The sequence below is a fragment of the Elephantulus edwardii genome, unplaced genomic scaffold (genome assembly GCF_000299155.1).
Source record: "Elephantulus edwardii isolate Elephantulus edwardi_28Jun2011 unplaced genomic scaffold, EleEdw1.0 scaffold00111, whole genome shotgun sequence".
NCBI lineage: Eukaryota > Metazoa > Chordata > Mammalia > Macroscelidea > Macroscelididae > Elephantulus > Elephantulus edwardii.
In genome coordinates this window covers 210,566-220,886 of record NW_006399861.1, presented here as the reverse complement: position 1 = coordinate 220,886, position 10,321 = coordinate 210,566, and the positions used below count along the sequence as shown (strand labels likewise).

General features: G+C 36.7%; 1 pseudogene; it reads left to right on the top strand.

Moving 5' to 3' along the window:
* The first annotated feature begins 8,257 nt into the window (after positions 1-8,257).
* LOC102868679 lies at positions 8,258-9,798 on the top strand (annotated as a pseudogene).
* Positions 9,799-10,321: the final 523 nt, after the last annotated feature.

Below are 10,321 nucleotides of genomic sequence, written 5' to 3'. Positions count from 1 at the left end.
ATCTAAACATGCCATATCCTGCACCATCTTCACAATCTCTGATGTGTTGTTACAGTCATTGTGTCAACCTCCTTTAAGCTTTTCCTCTCTTTCTCTCGCTCTTCACCCTCCCAACAGTATTATTTATCAACAACTGACCCATCATCCTGACTATATTCATAAAGTATATTAGAGAAAGTCTCACCATCCTTGCTATCAAAGAAGTATGCTTCTTCATGGAGATTGTACTTACTCTGAAACAGGTATGTTTGCTCCTTTGACATCCCATTAGAATTTAGTACTCTAACACAACTAAAGGCATCACATTCTTTTTCTCTTGTTCCTTTTCATTGTTCATCTTCTAGATAATGAAAAAGACCATTAAATGGATCAAACACACTTTAGTCTTTTAACTGAAACCCTTGCTGTTTAACACTATGTAGTAGTTCTTGACAGCATTTTTTTCTAGTGTAATTTGTCTTTTAATTTCTTGAATATTGTTGACAAATTCATAATTTGTTGTGATCTAAATTAAATGGTCAACAATGGATAAAAAAAACCAAAACATTTTTCCTGGTAGTCTCTGTTCAAGAGATATCTAACATCACCCTGACATACCACATTCCATAGCCTCTGCTGAATCCAGCTTGACTTTCTGGTAATTCTCTCTCAATATATGTAAACACAATTTCACACCATTCTTCTCCAGTAAGAAACTAAAGAAACTAAAAGCTTCAATATGAAGAATAGAATTACATGAATACTATTTGAATCATAAAATAAGTGTTTATGTATTTGTATGTATATATTGATAGAAAAGAGTGTTTTATATGTTATTTCAGATTATAAATTTAGAAAGTCATGTAGTAATTCTAAGTTACCTTTTCCCTTTTATATACTTACTTTTTCATATTATGGTTCAAAGACTATGCAAGTTAATTCTCCTACTGAAGTTTTTAATTCCTCTTACTGATGTGTTGATGTTTTTGATTGTCTTCGAGTCAAGCATGACTCATAGTGACTCTATGAACAAAAGGCTTGAAGGCCCTCTACTACTATCGACATTTTCCAAAGTTCATAGGATTTCTGGAGGCATGTTATTTAGGGAGTGGATGCCACTCCTGCATAAAGAAAGTTATAAAATTTATATTTGCCCAACTCAAGATTATTTCTGGATTCTAGTTTATTTTTATCTCTGTACTGAAAATGATTGATATTAAAGAATCATTTTATTCTTTGACCTTCTAATGTTGCTCACGATATCTGGCGTATCATAAGCAACAGTGATTTCCAGCTGAATGTATGAATATGTATGAATAAAAGTGGGATTTTTTTCTAAATTATTATTCAATGTGATATTAATTTTAAAATAAATATAGTACTTCATTTTTAGCATATATATATATGAGAAAGAGGTTCTATTTCAATAATTAAATTGACATAAGGAGTACAATACAGTCAGTAAATCACTATCAGAATGCATACTTAGTGACTAATCCTAACATTTTAGTAATAATAGGGTTCTGACAACTGAAGTAAAATCATCTTCAATAAGGGTTTCTTCTTATTTGAATGAGTCAAGTAAACTTACAACAGTAAATTTTAAAGTTTTGTTCACCTACACTGGCTAATTTTTAGAATTTTGTGTTTTATGCAGAATACACTTTTGATTCTACAGCCAAAATTGACTGATATATACAAATGATTGATACCACAGCCATTTCACTTTCTACCAGTAATGTTTCCAATAATCTACACCAAATTATGTTGAAGAAGTCTTTGGTTTAAAATGTTTTGCCAGAGAACCCATGGTAAAATCAGAGTGGAATGGAGATACAAAAATGTTATTTTATTTGGTTCTATGTAAGATAAAAAACACTTTTATTCTTCCTATATAATTGTGGATCCTCTTCTACACCATAATTTAACAGGATGGGTCAGTTCCAAGTCAATGACAATGTGTTGATATAATGGCAAGGAAATAGTAACAGTTATTTGTGATTATTTCATTAGATTATTGAAATGCTTTCAAATAAATAGATATTTTTAAATAGATATTATTTTTCTATATACTAGTACCTTAAATAATCACAAGTTGCATATTTCCTAATTTTCTACTAATGTATTAGTAAGAAGTGGGGCTCTACTGCTTATGTTACTCACATTCAAGGGCATATGTTTCCTTTATAGATCATCCTATGGCTATAAGAAGAAACATTACATGTCCTAATAAAAGCATACATTTAGATCTTGAATTTCTCAGACACAATATGCCAAAAATGTGACATTTTAAGGACTAGAAGCAGTAAATAAACTATGACAAATATTTGAGTTAGATTGTAAACTTGTATACAATAATCTGACCAGTTGTTATTGAAACGATAAGAAGATTCCAGTAGAACATATTTGGACAGAAAACTTGACTAAAGGCTACATAGGTCCTCAAATCACTGACAAAGACAAGTAGTAGTATTTTCCCTTGATCAATCATTTGTAAAAGAACAAATTCACAAAATATGATACCATATGTGAAAGTCTAGAGAGCATTTTGTTGAGTGCAATAACTTGATCATGGAAAATCAGATATTGCATAGACCACAATTCTCAAAATAGCAAGATATGTTGCTGCTGTTATGTGTCTGTGACTCGTAGTTACCCTATGCACAAACAACTCTGAAACATATCTTGTCCTGAGTCAATCTCACTCTCTCTGACACACTGGCCCCTATTACTCCAGTCACTAAGTCAACCCATCTAATCCATAATCTTTCTCTTCTTCTTGACCCTACACCCTTCCAAGCATGATGTCCTTCTCTAAGGACTGATCTCTCCTGTCAACATTCCCAGGGTTTCAAATCCTTGTCTCCAGAGAGAAAGTTGGTTTCACCTTCTACAGGTTAGACCTGTTTGTTCTCTTGGCAGTTTGTGGTATGTTCAATACTCTTCTCCAGCACCACAATTCAAAAGCAGCAATTATTCCTCTATCATACTTATTCATTCCAGCTCTCTGATACATAGCAGGTGATTGCAAAGACCATGACCTGGTTCAGGTGCACCTTAGTCTCTAGACAATATATTTGCTCTTCGACACTCTGGAGAGGTCCCTAAAAGCAGATTTTCCTAGCAAATGCAATTTGTCCTTTGACTCCCTGACTGCTTGTTCCAAGAAAGTTGATTTTAGAGCCAACCAAGCTCAAATTATTAACAATTTCAATCTCTTCTCCATCTATCTTAATGCTGCCAATTTGCCCAGTGGTGAGAATCTTTGTTCTTGGTTTGTTTTTTTTTCTTGGTTTTTTTTTTTTTCATGTTACACTTCAGTTCATTTTGAAGACTGCAATACTTGTTCTTCTGCAGTAATCCTTGACCTTCTGCAGTGGATGCCTTAGGTCCTCCTTAGTTTCAAAAAGCAAAGTTTTATCATCTGCATAATGCAAGTAGTTGAAGAGTCTATTTCAAATTCAGATGCTATATTCCTCTTTATAAAGACCAGTGCCCAGAATGGTCTGCTTCATATACAGATTTAAAAGGTATGGAGAAAGGATGCATCCCTGATTCACTCCTTTCCTGATTTTGAACTATGCAATGTTTCCTGTTCTGGTCTGACAACTGCTTCTTGGCTCAAGTATAGGATTCACATGAGCACAATCTAGTGTTCTGCCACTCACAGTCTTCTCAAGATCAGCCACAATTGTTGTGATCCACACAGTCAAAGTCTTTTGTGCAGTCAATGAAACACAGATAATATTCCTCTGATTCTTTCTGATTTCAGCTAAGATCCATCCATTAGTCAATGATGTCCCTAGTGCCACAGAATTTTCTTAACCGAGCTTGTATTTCTGGTAGTTCTCTGTCAATGTGCTGTTTCAGTCATTTTTGGATTGTCCTCGGCAAGATTTTGCTTATGTGTGATATTAGTTATATTGTTCAATAATTTTCACAATCTATTGGATCACCTTTTTTAAAAAAAAAGGAATAAATATGGATCTAATCTATCCAATTGGCCAGGTAGTTATCTTCCAGATTCCTTGGCACAAACTGTATAAATATTCAAAAAGAGAAAGGGGTGGCAATATAGTTCTTTGACATGGCAACTTCTCTGACTTCAATGTGGAGAGAGCCTCTTGGTATCTGCACTACGTCCATGTAGCCTGGAACACAATATAATCAGCAGCAATCAGCATCTGCAGCTGTGGCCAGAAGACAAACATTTAGTAGCCCTTCAGTATTAATAATTTCCTTATATTTCCATTCTTCCTATGACTTTATATTTTATAAATTTTCAAATACTAATAAATTCTTTTTTGCATTAATGGGAGAAAAGAAGAAGGGGCTGGAGGAAGAAGGGTGAACAGGATGGAAGAAGGTGAAAAAAAATACTAGAATAGAAGAAATTGGTGGGCAGATGAAGGGTCAAGGAATAGAAAAGATGCAATAAAGATATGAAGAGACAGGGTGATAAAAGTTCTAGATAAATATTAACTATGTAGAACACAAAGTATATTTAAAATTGTATAAAACACCGTGTACATGAATGAAATTATCTATATGACTCTACGCAGATGAATAAAAATTTTGACATAGGGGTTGAGGAGAGACTGAGAAAGGTGGGATAAATTATGTATACTGCATTGAAACAGATGAGAGAGATAACTGTTTAAAAGGGATATATTATTAGGTATCATTGTCATTACAGGAGTCCAGAACAAAGGCTGCATAGTGGAGTGGACTTGGACTTGGAGGGAGTGATTGTGTAACAATGAAAGAATTTTTCTCTTACTCTACAAAGAGAAGAACGAACTGGAGGTGAAGGGTGGGAAGGGAGAAAAGTGTAACAGTGAATGAATGGAAATCCAAAATCTCTGTAAATTTTCATTAAAATCAATAACAATTTAAAAAGACAAAGAAATTAAAAAAGATGTTAAAAAAATTTAAAGAGAACTTAAAAAAAGACCTAATGTCATAGGTATGAAAAATCCTTTAGAATAAAACAAAGAAAGTGTATTTGGATGACTCAGAGAAAGATAATGCATTTAAAAATACTCTTGAAGATAAAATATATGAATATTTCATTAAAATATTATTCATCCATAGTGGGAAGAAATATGCCATAGTTCATGCAATGTGAAAACTCATTTTGATAAAGAGAAAATTATATAGAATAAAAAGGAAATGATGTGTGTTGAATAGGAAGTAGGTGAGAATAATACTGTGAAAAAATGAAAATATATATCTATTTGAATTCTGCATTTAAGACTTTAAATATATTTAATACATTAAATCAAAGAGCATTGTGAAGGCAAACTCAAATTTATTGTGTCATTTATGAAAATAGACAAAATAATAATACAGAGTGTGATACTTTGGAGAATAGGAAATGGAGAATCAACATAAAAATTATGAAAATAAAACAAAAGCAGAGTGACTGTGGAGCAATAACCAAGCACAGATGAAATAAATCATGAATTGAAATTAAAATAATATTACTGTGTTGCTAATACAAAACAAGTGTGAGTCATTTTTCTGCTGCATGTGCAATGTCTGTGCTTCTCTACATGGTTTTGTATAGTATGCAATTTCTTAAATTTTTTTCCTAATTTCCAGACAGCTTTAGTTTATGATGGTATAGTACAATATTGAAGCATAGAAATAAAAGATAGATCATTTGTACTGTCCTGTTTTGAGTACTACTTCCAAAAGGGGTTGTATCCTTATTTCTTTCTCCTTACTGGCTCATCACCTGTTGAACAATTCTTTACTTCTTATTTCCAACTTAGCATTTGACTTAACCCTCAGTCCCACCATATCCCAGCTTCTGTGTTAATGGCTTTGTTCTTCACCTTTAATAACATCAATTCTTCCCTTTGTACTTTGGCCCTAGAACCACTAATCCACTTCTGTTGAGTCAATTTCAAGTCAGTTGTGCAATAGGAGAGAAAAGAACTTTCTGAGAAAATAGACTTTTTGAGGTGGTATACCTTAATAGGATCACACTGACTCATCTTTCTCTCATAGAAAGGATGGTGGGTTCCAATAAACACCATTTTTGGTTACCTTCCCAAGACTCAACCCATTGTGTCACCAAACTAACTAAAAGCCCTCTCATAACTGGCCCTCCAAAGGTTTTTCTAAAGCTGTACATTGCACAGGAGATTTATTTTCTTTCTCCTAAGGATCCACTAACGGATTCAAACTGCATTATAATTTCCTATAGAGTAGGCCTTCCTATGAGAAAGGACTCCAATAGTGTCACATGGAAACTAATATTAAATTTATCAAATTGTGAAAAGGTGATGCAAAGAATTAAATACACAGCCAGTTTACCCCATTACTACTGTTACTGTTTCAATTACTCTCATACAGCATCTTCCTTTCTAGTGCTGTCCCTCCATCCTTTCATGGAGGTCTGACCTCCCCTGGCAACATCCCCAAATTGTGTGAGACAGAGTTTCAAAGTCCTTGTCTCCAGAGAGCAAGCTGGTTTCACCCTCTACAGGTTAGATCTATTTGTTCTCTTGGGAGTCCCATGGTATATTCAATACACTTCTCCAGCACCACAATTCAAAAGCATCAATTGTTCCTCTATCATGCTTATTCATTGTCCAGCTCTCTGATGCATAGCAGGTGATTGCAAAGACCATGACCTGGATCAGGTGCACCTTAGTCTCTAGACTAAAATCTTTGCTTTTTATTACTCTGGAGAGGTCCCTAAAAGCAGATTTTCCTAGCAAATGCAATTTGTCCTTTGATTTCCTGACTGCTAGTTCTAAGAATGTTGATGTGGAGCCAACCAAGCTCAAATTGTTAACAATTTCAATCTTTTCTCCATCCATCATAATGCTGCCAATTTGCCCAGTGGTGAGAATCTTTGTTTTCTTGATGTTGAATTTCGATTCATTTTGAAGACTGCAGTACTCATTCTTACACAGCAAACACTTCAAGTTCTCCTCAGTTTCAGCAAGCAAGATTGTGTTATCTGCATAATGTAAAATCTTGATGGGTCTTCCTCTAAGTCTAGTGTCACATTCCTCTTCAAAGTCCAGCCTCCCAAAGTGATCTAATTCATATACAGATTGAAGAGATATGGAGGCAGGACACACATCTCTGATGCATTTCTACTCTATTTTTTAACCATTCAGTGTTTCCTTCTTCTGTTCTGACAATTGCTTCTTGGTCCAAGAATAAGTTTTGCATGAGCACAATTAAGTGTTCAGGGATTTCCATTCTTCTCAAAGTTAGCCACAATTTGTTGTGATCTACACAGTCAAATGTCATAGCATAGTGAACAAAACAAAGAGAGACGTTCCTCTGGTACTCTCTATTCAGCTTAGTTTCATCTAACATTTGCTATAATACCCCCAGTGACTTGGTCATTTGTAAACCCCGCCTGTAGTTCTCTGTCAATATGCTGTTAAAATCATTTTTGGATACTCTATAAAGGTATTTTTTTGCATGTGGTATTTGTTATACTGTTTGGTAATTTCCATACTCTGTCGGGTTATCTATTGGGGTTTTTTTTCTTTTCTTTTTTATTTTTTTTAATCTTTTGTTTTTTGAATAGGAATAAAATTGATCTCTTCCATTTAGTTGGTCAGGTAACTGTCTCCAGATTCCTTGTCACAACCTGGTGAGTAGATTCACTGCAGCATCTGTTTATTGAAACACGCCAATTGATATGCCATCATTTTCTGGGACCTTGTTTCTTGCCAATTCCTTAAAAGCTTCTTGAACTTCCTCCTTTATCATCATTGTCTCTTGGTCATATATTGTTTCATGAAAGTCTTCCATGCTAACAGTGTTATTTTCCTCAACTACTTTTTCTATTTTTTTTTTAAGTACAATGACTCTGTGTATTCTTTCCACCTTTTGGTTCTTCCTGCATCATTAAACATTCTTCCCATGGCATCCATAAATATTACAGCTGAAGGCTTGAATTTCTTCTTCTGTTTCTTCTGCTTGAGAAAAGGAATATATGATTAGGTATTATTTTCATGAAAAGATTCCAGAAAAAGAAAGGCATGGTAAAGTGGACTGTGGACTTGGGCAGGGGGGCTTGTATAACAATGAAAGAATTTTTTTTTTCTTTTCAAAGAGAAAAGTCAGCTAGGAGAGAGGGGTTGGCAGGGGGAAAATGTGCAACAATGAATGAGGGGGAAAATGAGTAAAATAAAACAAACCGAAATAGTTGTTCAACTAATAAAAAAATTGAGCATAAAAAAACAAATGTCTACTCTGCAGCGCAGTCCTCGGAGACACGCGGCTGCGCTCCTTACTAGTCATGGCTGACTACCTGATTAGCGGGGGCACTTCCTACGTGCCTGACGACGGACTCACGGCACAGCAACTCTTCAACTGTGGCGATGGCCTAACCTACAACGACTTTCTCCTCCTTCCTGGGTACATAGACTTCACTGCAGACCAGGTGGACTTGACTTCTGCCCTGACCAAGAAGATCACTCTAAAGACTCCACTGGTTTCTTCTCCCATGGACACTGTTACAGAAGCTGGAATGGCCATAGCAATGGCGCTTACCAGTGGAACTGGCTTCATCCATCACAACTGTACACCAGAGTTCCAGGCCAATGAAGTTCGGAAAGTCAAGAAATACGAGCAAGGATTTATCACAGACCCTGTGGGCCTCAGCTCCAAGGATCGAGTGCGGGACGTATTTGAGGCCAAGGCCCGGCATGGCTTCTCTGGGATTCCTATCACAGACACAGGTCGAATGGGCGGTCGCCTGGTAGGCATCATCTCTTCAAGGGACATTGATTTTCTTAAAGAGGAGGAACATGACCGGTTTTTGGAAGAGATTATGACAAAGCGAGAAGACTTGGTAGTGGTCCCTGCAGGCATCACATTAAAGGAAGCAAATGAAATTCTCTAACGAAGCAAAAAGGGAAAGCTGCTCATTGTAAATGAAGATGACGAAGTGGTGGCCATCATTGCCGGGACAGACCTGAAGAAGAATCGAGATTATCCCCTGGCTTCCAAAGATGCAAAGAAGCAATTGCTGTGTGGAGCAGCCATCGGCACACATGAAGATGACAAGTACCGGTTGGATTTGCTGTCCCAGGCTGGTGTGGAAGTTGTGATTCTGGACTCTTCCCAGGGAAATTCCATCTTCCAGATCAGCATGATCAAGTACATCAAAGAAAAATACCCCAATCTCCAGGTTATTGGAGGCAATGTGGTAACTGCTGCTCAGGCGAAAAACCTTATTGATGCAGGTGTGGATGCCTTGCGGGTGGGCACGGGCAGTGGCTCCATCTGCATCACCCAGGAAGTGCTGGCCTGTGGGCGGCCTCAGGCAACAGCTGTGTACAAAGTATCAGAGTATGCACGGCGCTTTGGTGTCCCTGTAATTGCTGATGGAGGAATACAAAATGTGGGCCACATTGCCAATTGGTCCTTGGGGCCTCTACAGTCACGATGGGATCCCTTCTGGCTGCTACTACTGAGGCCCCCGGTGAATACTTCTTCTCTGATGGGATCAGGTTGAAGAAATACCGTAGCATGGGTTCTCTTGATGCCACGGACAAACATCTCAGCAGCCAGAACCGGTATTTCAGTGAGGCTGATAAAATCAAAGTGGCTCAGGGGGTGTCTGGAGCTGTACAGGACAAAGGATCCATCCACAAATTTGTCCCATACCTGATTGTGGGCATCCGGCATTCCTGTCAGGACATTGGTGCCAAAAGTCTGACCCAAGTCTGAGCGATGATGTACTCTGGGGAACTCAAATTTGAAAAGAGAACTTCCTCAGCCCAGGTAGAAGGTGGTGTCCACAGCCTCCATTCGTATGAGAAGCGGCTTTTTTGATCCAGCAATCCTGCCGTTCGTTTTTCAATAAAATTTGGGGGGAAAAAAAAGAAATGTCTAGTGAGTTCATCTCTTTTAATTTTCTGACTCCAGCTCTTTGCACATAAAATACTTTGCTTTATCTTTCTGAGATGCCCTTTGAAATCTTTTGTTCAGTACCTTAACTTCTTGATTTCTTCCCTTTGCTTTGGGTTCTTGGTACTCTAGTACAATATTCAGAATCTCTTCTGACTTTTATCTTGATCTTTTAATCCTCCTCTGTCTTTGTAATGACCTTTTTCATTCTTCATGGATGATATTCCTTTTTTTTATTAAATTTTATTAGTTTTAATGAACATTTACAGACATTTTGGGTTTTCATTCATTCATTGTTGCACTGCTTTCTCCACCCTCATCCTCAGTTCATTCTTCTTCCCCTCCCTCCAATGTCTGTTTTAATTGTCTAATTGCCACAGTGCTTGTCAAAGCCAGTTCTGATTAATCTCTTTTGTCAGTGTGTCCCTTGCCATTCCCTATCACTCCT